The following is an 18,173-nucleotide window of genomic DNA, read 5'->3' as shown; positions in this document are numbered from 1 at the left end:
AATTGTTTTGGATGTGTTTCCCATTATGTGAAATCAAAGTGTTACAAAAATCAAATTAGTATATTAGTGAATATTTGGTCTAGAACTTGAATTGCAGCTTTAGACAAGGCCCCATCTGAACACGCTTTTCTCCTTGTATTTGTTTTCCTCACAAACAAACTGTCAGATCTTATATTCAATGATGTTTGAAATTATCAATTTGGAAAATAGTGGACTACTGTCATCTTTGTTGGACATTTTCTGAAACCATTATGAAACCTGAATGAAACCATATTCTTTGGATATATTAAGAAAACAGTACAAGTTGTGTCTTATTGTTTCAGTTATGCTTAGTTGCTGGCTTAAGTGTGACCCTGATCATCAGCCATTAACATGACTTTTATTTTGCTTAAACTACATGAGTTTATGGAGTGGTGTGTGGTTTGCAGATTTACATGATGAAAATCGGATAAAAGGCAGTTTTAGTAGATTGTGCCTAACTTGATCCCTTTCTTTATACAAGATAATTTTCTTGACAAGGATAATTCTGCAGACTTGATCTACTTGGCGCTCATTAAAGCTTTTGGCACAGTGACACATGGGAAACTGTTAGTTAAGCTGAAGAGGATGAGGATTAGTAAAAGAATGTCAATACAGTAAGGCATTGGACAAGGAGGAGACAATGGGGTGTATTGTGTTGACAGATCAGCAGGCTAGATGCACACTGCTGGTGAAATTCCTTACAGAGCAGCAGTTGCTTGGCCTTGGCCAAACGGAGGCATTTGCCAGCTGAGGCTTTTGGTGAGACAAAGTTTAGAGGTGCTGCCAGGGGTGACTGATGAGTATCTGGTGATTGGACAAAAAAAAAAAAATGCAGTGCACATAAGGTCACAGTAAGGCACAAAGTGAGAAAGACAGTGAGGCAAAACATAAAGTACACATAGTACACATAGACACTAAATACTGGAATTTCTGTTGTGAGCTGGGCACAATCATTTGGAAACAAAAGAAGCAAAAGAAATCTTTGTTGATACTATTTGGCCAGAAGGTAACTATTAGCCAGCAACGTGATTGAGCAGTGGAAGCAGCAGAATGAGCACTGGCTTATAGTCTAGGGCACTCTCACCCCTCTGAGGTCTTTCTAACTGGGTGTATTTAGCACCTTGTCCAAAACTGATACATAATTTCATCTATATTGAAGGAAACTCAACCCCAAAAAACAAAACAAAACAAAACAAAAACAAACAAACAAAAAAACCCACCCAAACCCCCAAAAAGATGATACAAAACCACAGCTTGGATAAGCAGAAAAGAGAAGAGCCTCATTTACAAAATAAGCCTATGAAAGCATGGGTTTAGAAGAGCAAAAGTATGGAGGGGACATTATAAAGACATTAAAACACGGGAGAACGGTGAGCTAGCTCAAGTCAAGTATCATCAGGCAAGACGAATGGGAATAAAGTATTCAGAAATAAATTAAAGCTTAAAATTAGAAGTTCCTAACTATTATAGATGTGAGGATCTGCTGTTCCAGAAGAACAAAATGGGCAGGAGCAAAAAGTAAAAGATGATCTTTATCATCTGATCTTCTGAATGAAATGACATGATTCCTGATTCCATGTAATGAATGAAACCACAGACAAGGAAGTGATGTCACCCAAGAAGGTCCTTCAAGGATAACTTCAAGGAGTGCTCAGTTGATTTCTTAATGAGCTTTTTTGTATCTTAGTTGCAAATACAAGACCACAGAGTATCCTGAGAATGAATGCACAAATTCTGGGAACAGCAATGCCATAAGCACAGGCATAAAAAGCACAATAGTACCCAAGTAAGATTTCCCAGTTGAAAAAAACCAAACCAAACCCAACTAAACAAACAACAACAACAACAAAAATCCAAACAAAAAACCACCAAAAACCCCAACAGCCTTCTAATTCATCTCCATCTCTGTGCCTTCTTAGGAATATAACATAAAACCTGTATTATTCCTAGGAGCTGTACTGTGCAGGTTTAAACCTCTGGTCTCTGCTCAGCGAATGAGCTTGTTAAAGTCAATGGATATTTTCTGTAAAGAGTATTATTTAGCAGTATTATTGCAAAATTTATTGCAACACCTTAGGCATCCCTAACCAGTTGTTGACTGCCTTGAGACTTCTTTATACAGACATTGTCCTATAAGGGTTTTCTAGGATCATTGATTTTAGTGTGTATACACTTGCTTCAAAGGCTCACTTTGCATGACTCAAGGTTAAATATATTTATGTTACATGATTATACTAGGCAACAGAGCCCTCATTTATAAAGTATTGATATGTGCCTTGAAACAAGGCAAATTCAAAGCCAAGCTGATCTCAGCTTACTTTGAATCTTAAAATTCATTTCTAAAATACATTCTTCTTTATGTACATAGATTACTTTAGCCACAACCTCAGAAATTAATGAAGCTGTGGTAGACACAAAGCTATGCATTTTTTGACACTGGTCTAATCATAACATAATTTACTATCTGGAGTGGTTTTCCTCCCCCTTATGAATCGTCTATGCATTATAAAGATCTCAACCTGAGATTACCTAATCTATATTTAGTGTGCTTACAGCTGGGAAGCCCTTACACAAATTTAACAGCTAATACAAGCAACAAAAGGGAAAAAATGGTTGAATTTTCAGCTACACCTTCAGTGGCACAAAAATAAATGCACTATTTCTAATATAATCTTAAAAGCCAGGGATGCATCCTGTGAGCTCATCTCCAACATGTGAGGGTGCTGAGCCCTCGGCAGCTGAGGTGCAGAAACTCCAAGGACAATCGCACTGTGAAGGGTCACCTGAGACGACTCAGAGGGGCTCGCAGCTGTGCTGAAACCCCAGCTTCCTATTACACGGGACAGAGCTTTTTCTGAAGCTATTTCGAGAGGCAAGGTAAAAACAAGAGCATAGGCAGGCAGCAAAGCAACATACCCAGAGCTCAGTAGCAGGGAAATCTTTGCACAGCAAGAAGAGATCTTCATTTTTTCATGCGTAAGTAGTTTTCGGTTTTTGTTCATTCATCCCACAGGTGTTTTTTTAGAGTGTCATGAATTACCATTGAATTAATTTAAAACCAGCAAATTAACAAATTTTCTTTCTAAGTGTTGAAAATTGATACCTGGAATTTTACATATTCTTGCACAGGCTGCGGTCATGGTTATCTGTCATGACGGATCCTGTGGCACGTTCTGAAAAAACCCTGGTGTAAGGACATAAGGCGCGGGCGATTCTTCCTCACTGAATGTTTAAGGTGCAAGATCGACCCCAAGTTTCTAAAATTTTGTTCTGAAGGTAGTAGGTAATCTAAACAGTATTATTTATAAGATTAACAGAGAATTGGTGCCCTCGAAAGGATACACTGCTGTTTTGTTTCTGTTCTCCAGAGCCCTACTTTGTAACTTTTCTCTCACACCTAGCCAAGAAATACACAAGCAGGCAAGCAGAACACACCCTGCTGCCCTATGCCATAGCAACTTGGCAGCCAGTAACGCTGCCCGCAAAAACAACTGCTAAATGCTGAACTTCTTTTGTGTTGAAGGGTTTCAAGTTAAATTTATTAATCTTTTATGACAGAGGAAACATGGCAGTGTGAAACACCTCAATTGGACACAGTGAGTTATCGCATACTTCTACAAGATCTTTTAAAATGCAGATTTCTTACATTCTTCATGTTTTAACGGAGTATACGCATATATTAATAAATTATTTGGCTTCCTATGAGTTTGTAGCATACCCTGATTAGCTGAGAGGGGAGAATATTTTAAGTAGACCTTTCGAAAACTTGATAGTAATGAATAAATACCATATTAATATATATTATAGAGCTATATGAGGGTATGTGATTTGGTTGATGTCTCATTAAGAGGCATATTTAATATGCAACAGAAAACGTTTTACTCTCCACAAATGGACCACAATCTTCAAGCAATAGCTGCTCACACGTCTCAATTAAAACCAATAAAAATAGATAATAAAACTGGGGGGGGGGAGGGGGGAGGGGAAAAAAAAAGAAGAAACCACCGCAAACTGACGGAAGGTTTTCCCACATAGCCTCATCTGTGAGTCCTTGCTACTTCGCAGGTTGTCAGCAAGGGCGAGGGACGGCTTTGGCAACCTTGTACTTTTAACTCCGCGCACCTCGGGGCGGGGGCAGCGGGCAGACCCCCCCTCTCTCGTCCCCGCCCGCTCGCCGCGCTGTCCCACCAGCTCAGAGCGACTGCGGGCCGTCGGGCCGCCCAACCTCGCACCTCGGCGGTGCCGCTGGCCGGTGCCGCTGCCCGCGGCTGCAGGCTCCGGGCCGGGGTCGGCGGGCGGGGCGGGCGCCGTGAGGTCACGGCGGCCGGGCCAATGAGGCGGGGTGTCCCTCGTGCGGCCGCGGCATGGGGAGGGCGGCGGCGGCGGGCGCGGGGCGAGCGGTCCCGCCGCGCCCCCGCCCACCCACGGGCCGGGACTGAAGGGGCGGTGCCGCTGCCCGAGCACAGGTGCGGCGGTGCCCGTGTGGCGGGCGGGTGCGGAGCGCCCTCCTCCCGGCGGGGGATGTTCCGGCCGCCGGGGGCGCGCCGCTCGTGGGAAGCACGCTCCTAACGCCACCTGGGCGGCGCAGGGAGCGCTCGGCGCGGAGCGGAGCGGGCGGTGCGGGGTCTCCGGGAACCGGGCAGGTAGGAAGGAGGAGAAATGCTGGTTCGGGCGGGTCTCAGGAGCTTTTTGTGCGTCTGCCTCCCTCCCTAGCGTGCGCGGGTGTCAGCGGTGGGGAGCGGCGTGCGGCGGAGCCCGAGTCGGCAGCGCAGCAGGGCTCGCCGCCGGGAAAGTTATCCGGACGGTCCTCGCTTCGAAGCGGCTGAGGAAGCGCAAAACCTCTGTCCAGCCGGGGCGGGGGGCTGAGGCTGTGGCAGCGGCGGCGGCCGCCGGAGGGCTCCGCGTACCGCGGCGGGGCTGCTCCGCTCCCGCGGGGACTCGGAGGAGCGGCTGCTCCCGGGGCTGCTGCGCCCCTCGATCAGCGCGCTGCCGCCCGCCCCGCCCGCCTGTCGTGCGCCCCGGCCTCGGTGGGGTCGGGGATCGCGGCTGCACGGTGCGGAATCCCGTCCTGTGGCGGCTCGCCCCGCAGCCCGGAGCAGGGCTGGACGTGCCGCCGGGCGTCGGGCTGGTCCCGCTGGGGCAGCGAGGAGTGCGCGGCGGTGCTTGACCTCCCCCGGGCAGGTGGCTGATAGTCCCCGCGGCTGTGCGGTGTCTGCTCCGCTGTGGATCAAACGAGGTGCCTCGGGACTGCGCGCCGGAGTGCGGGCTGGCGTGCGGCTGGAGTTTGGGAAGGCAGCGCTGCCAGCGCACCCGCAGGAGTGTCTGAAGCAGAGCCCAAGTGTTTACTTAAAACCAGAACTAGCCGTATTCCCTTCGCTTTGTAAGTCTCGGGGCAGAGAAACCCAAATGGACTCGTGTGCAGGGCTATGGATCGGCTCGTGTGGGTTTTCATACTGATTAACTGCCTTCTGATTGCCTGGCATTACTTTGGAAAAACGCAAATCCCAGCTAATATCCGTGCTGACCATATATAGAAGTAGTCACAGACAGAAGTACTATAACTTCAATATTGCTGACACAGGTCGAGGAACTTTAAAAACAGCAAGCAAAAGCTGGGATTTCTCCTGAGGGTGTTTTTGTCCAAGAGAGATATTTTTCAGTGTTTGCATCCTACATTGACTGAATTATTTCTGCCTTTTGTTTGTCTGTTTACCTGCCTATACACCTCAAAGTTAGTGAATGATATATTGATTTTATTTTGTCTGCCTCTATTTATTCTGGCAGTGTTTGGTTTGCTTACTTGTGTTGGAGCAGGTCTGCAGTAGGGAATGCTGCTTTTTCTGGAATGGAAGTCCGGTTTGATGGCTTTCGGAAACGTGCCTCAGCTTGGAAGCAAGCATGTTGCTCATACAGTAGCAATTTTTCACGGCATGGAAGAAGTGTTGTAGGGTTTTCTGATGTTGTGTGTTTTGTGTTCTCTTTTTTTTTTTTTTTTTTTAAAGAAATACGTTGGGTAGCTTGTTTTTTTTAAATAGCTCTGCTATTACCAGAGGCTTTTGTGTGTACATTATTGTCCTGTGGAGCAATATGAAGACCAGTGCTGAATCTCATTCAAAGTAAAGTGTTTTTATTCCAGTGTCATGTGCATGTTAACAGGGTAACTCCAGTAACAGGGAAGAAGAATCTGTTGATTTGAGCTGAAACACTGAAAACAATTCTCTTGGACTGTTTTGGATGTAGCAGTTTTGCTGGATTTTAGTAACAAAGAGATGAAATGCTCCAGGGATAATCCAGTATGAAATTCATCTGACTTACTGGCAGCTATTTGAAAACATGTTGCAAGTTCTCTTCTACTACCAGATACACTATGTCATCAAAATCAAATTCAGTTTTGTAAGTTTTCACGTTTATTTCAAAAGAAATAGAACTTAATATAATTTATTACAGAAACTTTTGTGAGGTATAAATTCCTCTTATTCTCAAGTAGATGAATAGTAACTTTCTGGAGGGAGCTGATTGCATACATTGTATCATACATCTGTATATTGACAAGTACATTGTATTTTTCTTTCTGTTACTGAAAAAAAAATCTTACTTATAGCAATATAGTCTGCATCCAACAGCTTGTTAATGTAATTTTAGAGCAGCAGTCTCAGAGGTAGGTTTTCACAGTGAAAACCAACCATGACCATATGAAACATCATAAACACAGTGCTCAATGGTGCCTTAAATTACAGTTCTAGGTATTAGTGTTAAGGAGTAAAGTGTGTTGGTTAATTTGTAAGCTGGTCTAAAAAATTGTCACACTTACTATGCTCTTCATTCTAAACCTATAGCAGCTGCTCTAAATTTATTCAACCTCCCTTTCTTGAATTAGTATTTGGATTTTAGTCTTAATACCATGGATGTTTTCAGGGTCAAATCCTAAAACGCTGAAGAAAATCTTGTGATGACTAATGTGGAAATTTCTTCCACATGAATACTACAGCGTTATGGTTCTTATGTTCATATCTTCTATTCTCCCTCAGTCTTCATTGTAGCAGACAGCCTAATTGTGTACTTTGTGCCGGCAATTACTGTGCTTACGCAGTGTTATGTGACTCAAAAAGGAAGGGGTGCAAAAGGTGCTTGACAGTAGGAAAACGTTTGAAGTGATCTGGATGACCTTAATTAATATTGTTCATTAACCTATTACGTCTTGTTTGCCATTAAGAGGAGATGGTGTTCTGAGGAGGAGGCAAAGTATCTGTGCAATATCTGAAGGCAATGAAAGCTCTGCTGAGTGCCTATAAACCTGTGGCTTCTTAGTTTAGTACAAAATATGATCGAAGGGTTTACTAGTACTAATGGTATCTGTTGCTGTAATGGCAGATTCTCATTTACTGAAGATGTATAATTAATCTTTAAAATAAGGAGCAGTAGCTATAGGAATATGTGAGGGAGGAGATGCAATGCCATCTCAGTATCCTTATTTGTATTTAAGTTCCATAGTTTGTGAATAGTTGACAGATGTTTAAATGGATGTATAAGCATGGAATAAAAAAAGCCTGGTAACACCAAAATTGTCTGTTTCACAAATCCATTCAACAGTGTTGCTACTTTCTTTGTGACTTTGTTCTGTGTCTTTTTTCTATTGAAGAATATCAGTTCTGCTGGGCTGCATGGTTGCTGTACGTGTGAAACTCTTAGAGGTGCTGGGAGTGTGTCCATCACCTCTACAAGCAAAAATTGTGCCTCCCAGTCCACACAACAGTGTTGCAGCATATACCAGGCTATGTTCCTGTTGGTGTCAGGGTGCAAAACATAAATAAATTTACTATAAGCCTGGGGTGCCATGATTACATTAGGATTTCATGCTCAGGAGTTGTTTATGTCTTATTTTTGTTTTAAGAGAGGATAAGGCTGCAATATTTTCTATTTCTTGTGCCTTGGTTGAGTGCCAGCAGAATGCAACCTTGTCCATGCATGCCTGGCTTGGAGATTCGGTGAGAGCAAAGAGAGAATCCACTTTTGGGAACATAAAATGTTGAAATTACTGACTGTAAAATACGTGACAATAAACGATTAACCCCCTCACTTATTCTAAGTGTATAGTTAGTTTCATGCTGTAGACGTCTGTTGGTGTAAAGGAGGCAAGGCTTAAGTGAGTTTCTTTATAAAATGTTTGCAAACTGAAGGCCAAGTCTTTTCTGTGGTTGGAAAATCTTTGGAAAAACAAAAGATGACAGCTATATTACAAATGATAAATAATTTGTTGCTGCAATGAGAGCTGGAGGTAGTTTCATACTTGTCTAAATTAATCCTGATGGAGATAGTTACAGAGAAATAATTAATAGTACAGCTTCAGTATGGATTATTGGAAAAATGTTATCCTGGGTATGATTTAAAAATACAGATACTTGTCAATGCCACTACCTTTCCTTTTCTGTTTTCTGTGCTTTCTTGGTTAAGATGGAGTAAACAAAGCCTTTTTCATTTAAAACAATTTCCTGCAAGCAAATTCAAAGTTTCATTCATTTAGCCCAGTGCAATATAGCATTTTAGCCACAGTATCAGAATTCTGTGCACACCAAATATCTGATAAATTGTCTATTCTCTGTTGTGGGCATTAGGCCCAGTCTTGGTCTCCAGGAGGTTGTGGCTGCTCTGCCAGTTTGTTGAGAGTTCTTGTGGGGGTAGGGAATGTGACTGGGGGCTTCCAGGATTGTTGAGTTACGTTCAACAAGTTGATGGACTTGTGCTCTATAATGATTTCTATATTTTTAATATTTCTAATTTTTTAATATTTCTATATTTTTCTTTTTCCTCTCTCGATAAGAGGGCTGTGTGATGATGATGTGTAGGGTTAACCTCTCACCTTATTTGGATGATAATCTGTCCTTCATTCCCATGGGAGGAAGATTGATTATGGCATACAAAGCTTTGTAATAAAAAAAAAAAAGTTAAAAGTTTACCTCTTACAGATAAGTTCATAGACGACTGAGAAATTTGGAAGGAAGGAATTTAAAAATGTGTTTGAAGCTACTAGGACAGGTCTCTGTGTACATTGCTTCTCTTGAGGAAAACAATCTAATCTTGGTGCCAGGGGTTGGCCAAGGGGCTTTGTACAATATTGTTTACCTGCTGAGCTCTAGCTGTGTTTGTGTGTAACATTTTGTCCATTACTACCTTGTTTGACAGCATCAGGTGTACTGGAGCCAGATGCTGAGCACCTTTAAGGCTCCATGTGAAGTATGGAGGGACAACTTTTCAGGTGAAATGTATAAAGTCGTGACAACATACATCGCCCTGCAGGCGCATTATTCTTGTCTGTCCTTCTCATAAGCAGGAGAAGACCCTTCCAGCATCCAGGATTCATTGGTTTTAAGAAAGCTTCCCAACATTCCTGCATGAAGGTATGAGGTATCAGCTGTAGCACCTAAAGGACATAAACCTGACAGTTTTGGAGGGGAAAAATGCTATCTATCATGCACAAGGATTTATAAAAAGCCTCCATTATTTCATTATGAAATAAGGAAATTTGAGTTCAGTAATTATGTGGGATTCTAATAGCGGGAAATACATTATTAAGGCTGTCAAATCATACATTAAGAAAAATCTCACTAAATACATACTGAAGAAGCAAAGCATTCCATTATCTTCTGCCTTGCACTACAGTCACGTAGAGCCGCACTATATCCTTTATAGGATTGAAATAACAAGCCAAGCCTTTAAAAAACCCAAAACCTTAAATACCGTGTAGAAGGTCCTGGGCTACCACAAAACCAAATAATTTGGTGAGATAATAGCTGTCTTGGTGTAGAAAATTAATTACCACTTTTGGTTTCGTATGACCCGGAAAACACTTGTCTGCTTCATGGATGTTAATCAAGGATGAGAATAAGCAGGTCGTTATCTTGAAGCAACATACTTTCATTCACTAAAAATGCCAAAGAAAGGTCCCTGCAAAACACTGAAAGAACAGTGTCAAATCTGCAGAGAAAAGTATTCAATTTCCTTTTCTGATACTATTGTAGAGGAGCTTGTCCCACAGGGTTCTGTTATGACTGAAAGGAGACACATCCCTATGGTCTTCTGGGAATTCCTGAAACACAGCAGAGCCTGAGTCTGTCTCGAGCTATTAAGGCAGCAATATTCATGCTGCATGTACTGAAGCATGAAATATCCATTATGCTTGCTTTTATAGCTGCAAGCTCTATAATGGTCACCTATGCAAAATCTTACTGCCTTTTTTTTTTTTTTTCTTTTGGGGGCCAGAAGCCTTTTAGCACTTCCCCATGTTTCTCTACTAAAAATTAATAGTGCTAATTGCCGCTTATTTTATCATTATTTCTGAATCAACACGAAGTATTGCTATAGCAACAAATCCTTTTGAACTTCACCGCAGACAATTGGTAAGAGAATTCAATCTCAATATGTAATAAGCACAATTGTAAGAACTATTTGAAGAATTAAGGAACTTTCTTTTTAAAAAGAAAGGAAGTAATGCAAAATCTCAAAACTGTCATGAAGAACAGAACTTGAAAATTTTCAGCATTCTCTTCGTATTAACCATCTCCAGTTGCTGTACAAAGGTGCATAGTTGCTTTGAACAAAGTATATTACAGCACACTGGGTCTTCTCAGAGAAAAAAATGCATCACTTTGTGGAATACTCCAGAGATTTTTACCTCTGATAATAATGATTTGACATAACCTGCTGCATCTTCTCTCAAAGCATAGTTGTTCTTCAGCCCTGACAATACATGTGCAGGAAAACCCTAAGTAGGTTTCAGGATTAGCTGGACAGCAAATAATCCCAATTTATGAAGTCAGAATTAGATTGTGCTTTATCTTTGTTTTTTCAGCAGTTGAAATATCTTTTTCATCGGAGTGGATTGCTATTTGCATTTTACCATGTCATCTCTCTTGATAACAGGCACACAAGGGAAGTTACACATATTTGCACACACAACAATCAGGAGGTATAAGTGAGAAATACCTGAGGAACACTTGGAAAAAAAGGGAAAGGTCTAGCACTTCAAGTCTATGATTGATGTTATTACCTGTGATAGATTTTGAGGTAGGGAAAGCTTATAAATCTTTAGGGGGAGCTATGCTTCTAAGGATGCTGATTGCACTGAAAAAAGGTTATGTGAGAAGAAGCTATAAGGACAGGTGAAGGGTAACAATGATAAAACCAGAAATTAAGGAAATGAGGAGGGTAGTCAAAGTAGGGGCAGTGCTTGTCAGAGGGAAGTCTGAAAGGAGTCTGTGACTGGGAGCCTGTGACTCTTGCATACACACAAGACAGGGAAAAGAAAGAGGAACAGTAAAAGACCCAGGAAAAAAATGGAACATTGTGACCCTAGGTGCTGAGGGGAGAATGTTCCTGTGGTAGATATCCTGGGAAGGACATGGTGGTTTTCTGGGGAGTAAGGGGTGTTTTGTGGCTTCTTCTTTCACCTCCTGAAGTGGGTGGCTTTATAATGGTGCTTTGCTACCAAGGCTGCTTCTTTTGTGTATTGTCAAAGTATGTTTCTTTACTAGCAGTGCTCCCACCAACCAGCAGACCATCTGTGGTTACCCTGGCCAGACTGTTTGCTCTGCAGACAATAATTGGGAGGAAATAAATACTGAAAATGCAGTGGCATGCAAGGCCACACCTCTGCAACTTTCTCTTGTCAGAACACCTGTCCTTGGAGATCCCTTCAGAGCACTCTGCAATAGTGCCAAAGTTAGCATTTTCAAGCAAAGTTTTAAATGCAAGTTGTTAAAGTTATATCTCTTGGTTCTTCCTTTTATTAGCATAGTGGTGTGGCTTTGTAAACAAGGAAATCTTAAAAAAAATTCTGAAATAAAGGTTAAAAGAGCATTACAAAAGACAGCAGTGAAGAAATTCTGTGTCCTACTTCCAGGATTCTTGGAAGACAAATGATCCCTGGACTATTTATTTGTGTGAATATTGTTCTAAAATATCTCCTGCGGAAAGCATCTAGTAGCTCAGATAGCATCTGGGTAAAGTCAGTTTAGCAATGTCTCTTAAGAAGAGATGGATAAAAAGGACTGGAGTCCTGTCTTAGGCTTGGAGCTGCTGAGGTAAATTCAAGAAGACTTAAATCCAGTTTGGAGGCTTGCAGGGAAGATTTCTGGATTTCAAATGTCTTTGTTTTATTTTTCTGATCATTTTTTGTATTAAACTGTCTTGTATTTTCTGTGGAAAGAGATGGAAGAAAGTCGCTCTTTAAAAAAAAAAAACAAACAAACAGATTTTCTCCGGAAGAGGCGAGAAATTGAGCTCTAGTGTCTGGATACAGTATTAAAAAAGCTAGCAAAGAATGCCTTTAGAACAAACACTGGTGAAAGGTCTACATTGAAGCAAATATGTGTCAAAGAGAAACTTGTTGAACTACAACTCAAGGGGTAAACGATTGTGCTGTAGAAAATAGTTGCTAAAAATACTGCTGTAGAATGCCAAGGGAACTCATATAAATAGAAAAGCAGTGAAAATAATTAGTGCCTCCCATTTCTGGAAACTGCAGTTCAATAGCTACTGGTGCTGATGTGTTTGGCACATTGGTACTGGTTCTCCTTTTTTCTTGCTGTTCTTTTGCAGTGTGATATGGGATGCATCAACAAGTCTAAAGGCAGTGTCTGACTTTCCTGTTGATGGACAGTCATAGGTATGTGCCTTGGATCGTCAGGTTTTTCCTTTTCAGTCCCACATGCAGCTTTCACTGAAAAAAACCATAAAGCCTACTAAGACTTTCAAATAAAAATACGAGTGACTGTTAGTTTTCCTCCTGTTCCATATCTCCATTCAAAAAAATAAGTTGTTTTGTGAAAGCAAGTATACAGAAGGTGAAGATGAACTGTACTTTTCAGAAGCAGCAGACGGTGTTTATACTGTTCACTACTGAGTCAGTAATTTTCTTTCTCACTCAGCTCAATGAAAGCTGTGTTTGTTTGCCGAAGGGAATGCTAAAGAGGCAAAAAAAAAGGCAAGCAAGATTGAAAAAAGGTTTATTGAGTTAATATGGCTAGATTTTGGTTGCAGGGGCAGGCTCTTTATGAAGCTGCTAGAAATTTCTCATATGTCAGATGAAGCCAGTGTCAGGCAGCTCAAAAGTAGTCCCACTGCTGGCCAAGGCTGAGCCTGTCAGTGATGGTGGTAGCACCTCTGGGAGAATATATTCAAGAAGGGAAAATATTGCTGTGCAGGACAGCAACCCTGCAGATCCAAGCTCGGTGAAGAAGGAGGACAGAGATTGCCCAGCAGCCCGTGGTGAAGCAGCTGACCCCCTGCAGCTCCTGGAGATCTGTGGTGGAGCAGATATCCACCTGCAGCCCATGCAGGAGGCCTATGCCAGAGCAGGTGGATGCTCAAAGGAGACTCTGACTCTGTGCAGCTCGTGCTGGAGCAGGCTTCTGGCAGGATCTGTGGGCCCACGCTGGAGCAGGTTTTCTGTCACAAAAACCTGGATCAGGTTTGTTTGTGACCTTGCAGGGGACAGCTAGAGCAGTTCATGAAGAAGTGCAGTCTGTGGGACTGACTTAGATTGTGGAAGTTGGTAAAGGACTGTCTTCTGTGAGAGGGAGCCCATGCTGGAACAGGGTGAGAGTGTGAGGAGTTCTTCCCCCTGAAGAGGAAGATGCATTAGAGGCAATGTGTGATGAACTGTGAGTTTCCCCTAATCAAGGGATAAAAGTGTTTATAAGATTTGGGCTTAATCTTCATTATCCTTCTCCAATGCTGACAGGGAAAATTTTACAACTTACTACCAAAGTGGACTTCCTCTTGCCCATGATGTCAGTCAGTGAGTGATCTCTCCCTGCCCTCGTCTTAACCCTAGAGTCTTTGGCTGTATTTTCTTTGCCCTGTTCAGTTTAGGAGGGGAGTGATAGAGCAGCTTCGTGGGCACCTGGTGTCCAGACAGGGTCAACAAAAGGTTTATAGATACAGCAGTAGGGTGAAGCTTTACATGCTGAGGCTTTTCAGGGCACTGAGATCTGCTGCTGCTATTATCTGCCAGGATCACCTCTAGAATTATGGTTATGGTAAAGTCAAACTTTTAAATGCCTGAAATGGAAGAATGATGTTTATGTGACTCTTGTAGGCTAACAACAACAATAAGGAGAAAAAAACAAAAAATGATCTCAAGTTAACCTGAAATAAAATAGGACACTGAAAAAGCTCATCTCAGCTAATTTTCTTCCTACAGTTTTGGTATATTTACACAATTTTAACTTGTTGTCATATTTGCAAGCTAAGAAAATGGAATTTCAAATATAAATATGATCAGTTATGTTGTTACCAAGAAGAAAATATTGGAATTGAAACAATTTTAATGTACTGATTACTTTTTAATGTTGCTAAATATCTAATACCTAGCAACCTGCTAGTATTGGCATGCAGAGGTCTTATCCTCGTTACATCTGTTGTAAACTTTCCATGGTACAGTGAGTCATGCAGGTGATTAGTATCCTTTTCTGTGTCAGATATGATCAACTTTTTTCATTTGATATATTCTTGCTTGGTGGATTGGTTTGTTTCTAGGAATAATGCATCCCTTTTACAGCAGCTGTGCAGTCTTGCTTCTGCTCCTCCTAAATTTTGCTGTTGTACTGTTTTTGTGGAAGATAGGGAGAGCAAAGGTTCCTTTAAAAAAAACCAAACAAACAACAACCCCCACCAAAAAAAAAAAAACCCAAACAAATAAAAAACAGACACAATCCCAAAATCTGTTCTTTTGATTTATCAGGTGGGGACATTTCCTGGGTATGGCTCACATAATGGGACGGGTAATAATTTATTTGCATTATATATTGATTTTTGTAAGAAGAACACTAGAATCCAGAGGACATTTGGGCTGCAGTCTTGTGGCTGTGTGACTTGTAAGACCCTGATTCTGCTTTCTGATTCTAGTTGGCATTGGGTGTTGCATCGTCATTAAGGAGAGAGTTTCTGAATCTTAATGCTGGACATACTGAAACCCTGGATCTCCAGACTGGTCCTTTGAAATACTCTTTTTTAAATTTTTTTTTATTGACCATGTGTTTTGACCTGCAGTTGTGTTTCTTTTTAGCCTGAGCAGGTATTTTCCATTATATATTTATTTTTTAGTATTGTAAAAATAACATTTGGTGGCCTTTCACTTGATTTTTCAATTGGTAATGCTGCTGCTCTTGACCTGAGAGTAAACAAATTCAAGTCTTTGTGGACTCATTGGTAAGTGACTTGGATCTACAATGTTAAATTATTAATTTAATTTTTGCATGGTTTGTGAAAAGTTTTGCACCCAAGTCATGGCCAGTTGCAGGTTAACATCAGTTTAGGGAATGTAAGATAATTACCATGCTGGTTTTGACAGAAGTACTAAAAAGAAACATTTCTGTAGGGCTTTTGAGAATTCTAATGATTAAGATGATAGGTTGTGCTTGGGCCTGAATGTGTTTACTAGAAAACTGTCTTCCCTTTTATCCTCCTGTTTCTCTCCTTTTCCCCCTCTCCAATCTTTAATGCCAAGTGCCCTGGATTATTAATGATTAAGAACAATGAATAAATGCAGAAAAGGTTCACTAGTCATGTTTGACTAGCTCATGCAGAAGATTCAAGTTAAAATGTACAACATAAAGAGGAAGCACTATAGGAGCATTCTTACGTTTGGCAGCTGTATGTATGCACCATCTGACTGTTTCCATCTTACTTAAAATTTCGGGTGGCACCAAACACTGTTAAGCTAAAGGTTGGGTTTTTTTTTTCTGTTTTGGATTTTGACAAATTGAGGTTTCACTTTAGCCTATACTTCACTTTCTTTTCCGTTTTTTTTTTTTTAAGCTCAGACATGGAAAAGTGTAGAGCTTTTTTCTGCTCAGTTTTACTTGTGTGTTTCTCTATAAATTTTTTTGAGTTTTACATTTTTTCTACCAAAGATATTACTCTCTCTTAGTTAAATTGGAACAGAAATGTGAATGTTAGAAGTATGTGGCCAGTTGGTCTTCTTTTAGCTAATGATGTGCTTGGAGTGTATGTGTGCAAAATATACTTCAAGGCCTGTCCTAATCAACTTAAGAAAAATAAATTGAAATAAATATCCCCAAACTATTTGCAGCTGTTAAATTATATTAATTTAAATGAGATTAAAGCTATAATATGTGTAGCTATTTTCATATGAAGATAAGCTTAAGCAATGTTCTTCCACTGATCCTAGTTCAGAGTAAGAACCAGACCAGAACCTTTCATTTGAGGATTATAACTTCCCTTTTCAATTTCTGTTCTTGTCTTTTTTCTTCTGTTTGTTAGCTGTATGTATTTTTTTGAAATATTCTTGTTTATATGTTATTTGCAAGTTTGTTTCTGATGCAGGGATCCATATATATATATTAAGACCAGTGAGAATAATGGAATTGGAATAAACATTCTAAATAGGTAATTATGCACAAAATCATAAGAATAGAGGTTTTTAGTCATAAAACCTTGGGTGGGAAGTTTTGATTTTGTGTATGCTTGTTAATAGATGTCAAATGTGGAAAAAACCATGAACCATTGGAGAAACTGGAGTGAAATGTCACACATGAAATAGAATTGAGGTTCTGTGGAAGGAATTCCTGTTATATTGTGTTGTTGTATTGTGCATGTGAAGGTAAGAAAGTCATATTCTGAATCAGCCTGTAAGAGTGAGAGATCCTTGATACAATATAGCTGTATCAGTAGTAGAAATAATGATGGATTTGTTTTGTTTTGGCATTTTATCATTCCAGCAATATTTGGACAGAGCTGAGAGAGCTGACTGAGAGCTGAGTAATACCTAGAACAAAAAGATGAGCAGCTAGTGACTCTTATCAGTGGGCTGTTGAAAACTGCTTGGGGTTTCAATGGTATTAATAGGTTATTTGACTGCATTATTTAATAGCAAGGCTTTACCTTGCTTCTGAATTCTTACTACCTGGATTTAGTGATATGTTATGTCCACTGGAATATTGTGTAAATATATGAAAATGGCTTCAGCAGAAATGTAGTGCAGAATTCTTTAAAATGGATAAATATCTATGTTAAAGTTTTATTCAGTAGCAAAATAGTTATTGAGTATTTGCTAGTCATCTGAACTTTACTTAACTTGATGATCATATAAAGCTAACAAAAAATTCAGATATGGGCCAAGAAAAGGTGATTGAAATAAGGAAGTTATGTTCCTGAGTCTATACTGTCACCACAAGATAATACAAAATTGAATGTACACAGTATGTTTGACTGAATGACTAGTTTTACTTCTGTAATTGTAAATATCGTGTGCAAACAGCCATAGAAGCATATTGTGACATTTTATCCTGAGGAGGTTAATTTAAAAAAATGTGTGCTAACACCAGTGGTTATGAATTAGCCACGTCCCGTTAGCTCACAGTTACTAATATCAGTTTTTAGCTCCTCTGAAATCATCTACAGAATACCAACTATGTGCACTCAGCTTCTGCCACCCCTGAGAATTTTAAATAACTACAGCTGAAGCTCTTTAGGCCTATTGAGGGAAAGAAATAAAAAAAGGGGCACACTGTAAACAGACCTGTGTACCAGCTGCTTTGTTTTCCTTTCGCACACCCTTGCTGTTATAACACTTTTTGGCTCTTTCTGGATGTTTGTTGATCTTTCTGAGATGGAAGTCACTGAAAATGTCAGCTGAGTGTTGCAGCTTCCATACTGGAAAAGCAAGTGTGTAAGTAGCAAATTGTGAATTCCCCTGTTTATATTTAAACACTTTGACTACCAATCCTATATTTCTGGAGTTCATTGAAATGGCTGTAATGAGAGTTGAGCTGAAATACTCTGAACTTCAATGCTACAAAGTGACTTTTTTATATGACAACTTCAATAAGAAAGATGAAAGAAATAACTCTGGCCTGAGGAATTAGCTTACTCTTCTGACAAAGCCTGTAAAAATTACTTGACTAGCTGCAGTCAAGGGAACTTACCTGGTTTTTCAAGCATGACCTGTGAATCTCTGCAGTTCCACAACAACTGTATTACTACCTCAGGAAACTTTTAAATTCTTTAGCTTACACAGCAGATGGACATGATACTGTATTTTTCACTGAGTTAGTGCTATGGGATTTCCCCTTTGCTGTTCCTGTTAATCCTCTAGGTTTAGTTAATATTCAGAGAAAGGAGCTGAGGACAGT

The 18,173-nt window shown here is 40.5% G+C and overlaps 1 protein-coding gene across 8 annotated transcripts in view; it reads left to right on the top strand.

The window, feature by feature from the left end:
- Positions 1–2,937: 2,937 nt before the first annotated feature.
- CHRM3 (cholinergic receptor muscarinic 3) overlaps positions 2,938–18,173 on the top strand; it is a 269,545-nt gene continuing 254,309 nt past the window's right edge. For 3 of the 8 annotated variants that reach the window (XM_038130539.1, XM_038130543.1, XM_038130536.1), the window contains exon 1: positions 5,772–9,416. The gene's annotated coding sequence lies outside the window, so the exon portion shown is untranslated. The other 5 variants (XM_038130540.1, XM_038130541.1, XM_038130534.1 and 2 more) reach the window with 5 other exon arrangements.

This window comes from Motacilla alba, chromosome 3 (genome assembly GCF_015832195.1).
Source record: "Motacilla alba alba isolate MOTALB_02 chromosome 3, Motacilla_alba_V1.0_pri, whole genome shotgun sequence".
In the NCBI taxonomy this organism is placed as follows: domain Eukaryota; kingdom Metazoa; phylum Chordata; class Aves; order Passeriformes; family Motacillidae; genus Motacilla; species Motacilla alba.
This window is presented reverse-complemented; position numbering and strand designations above follow the sequence as displayed.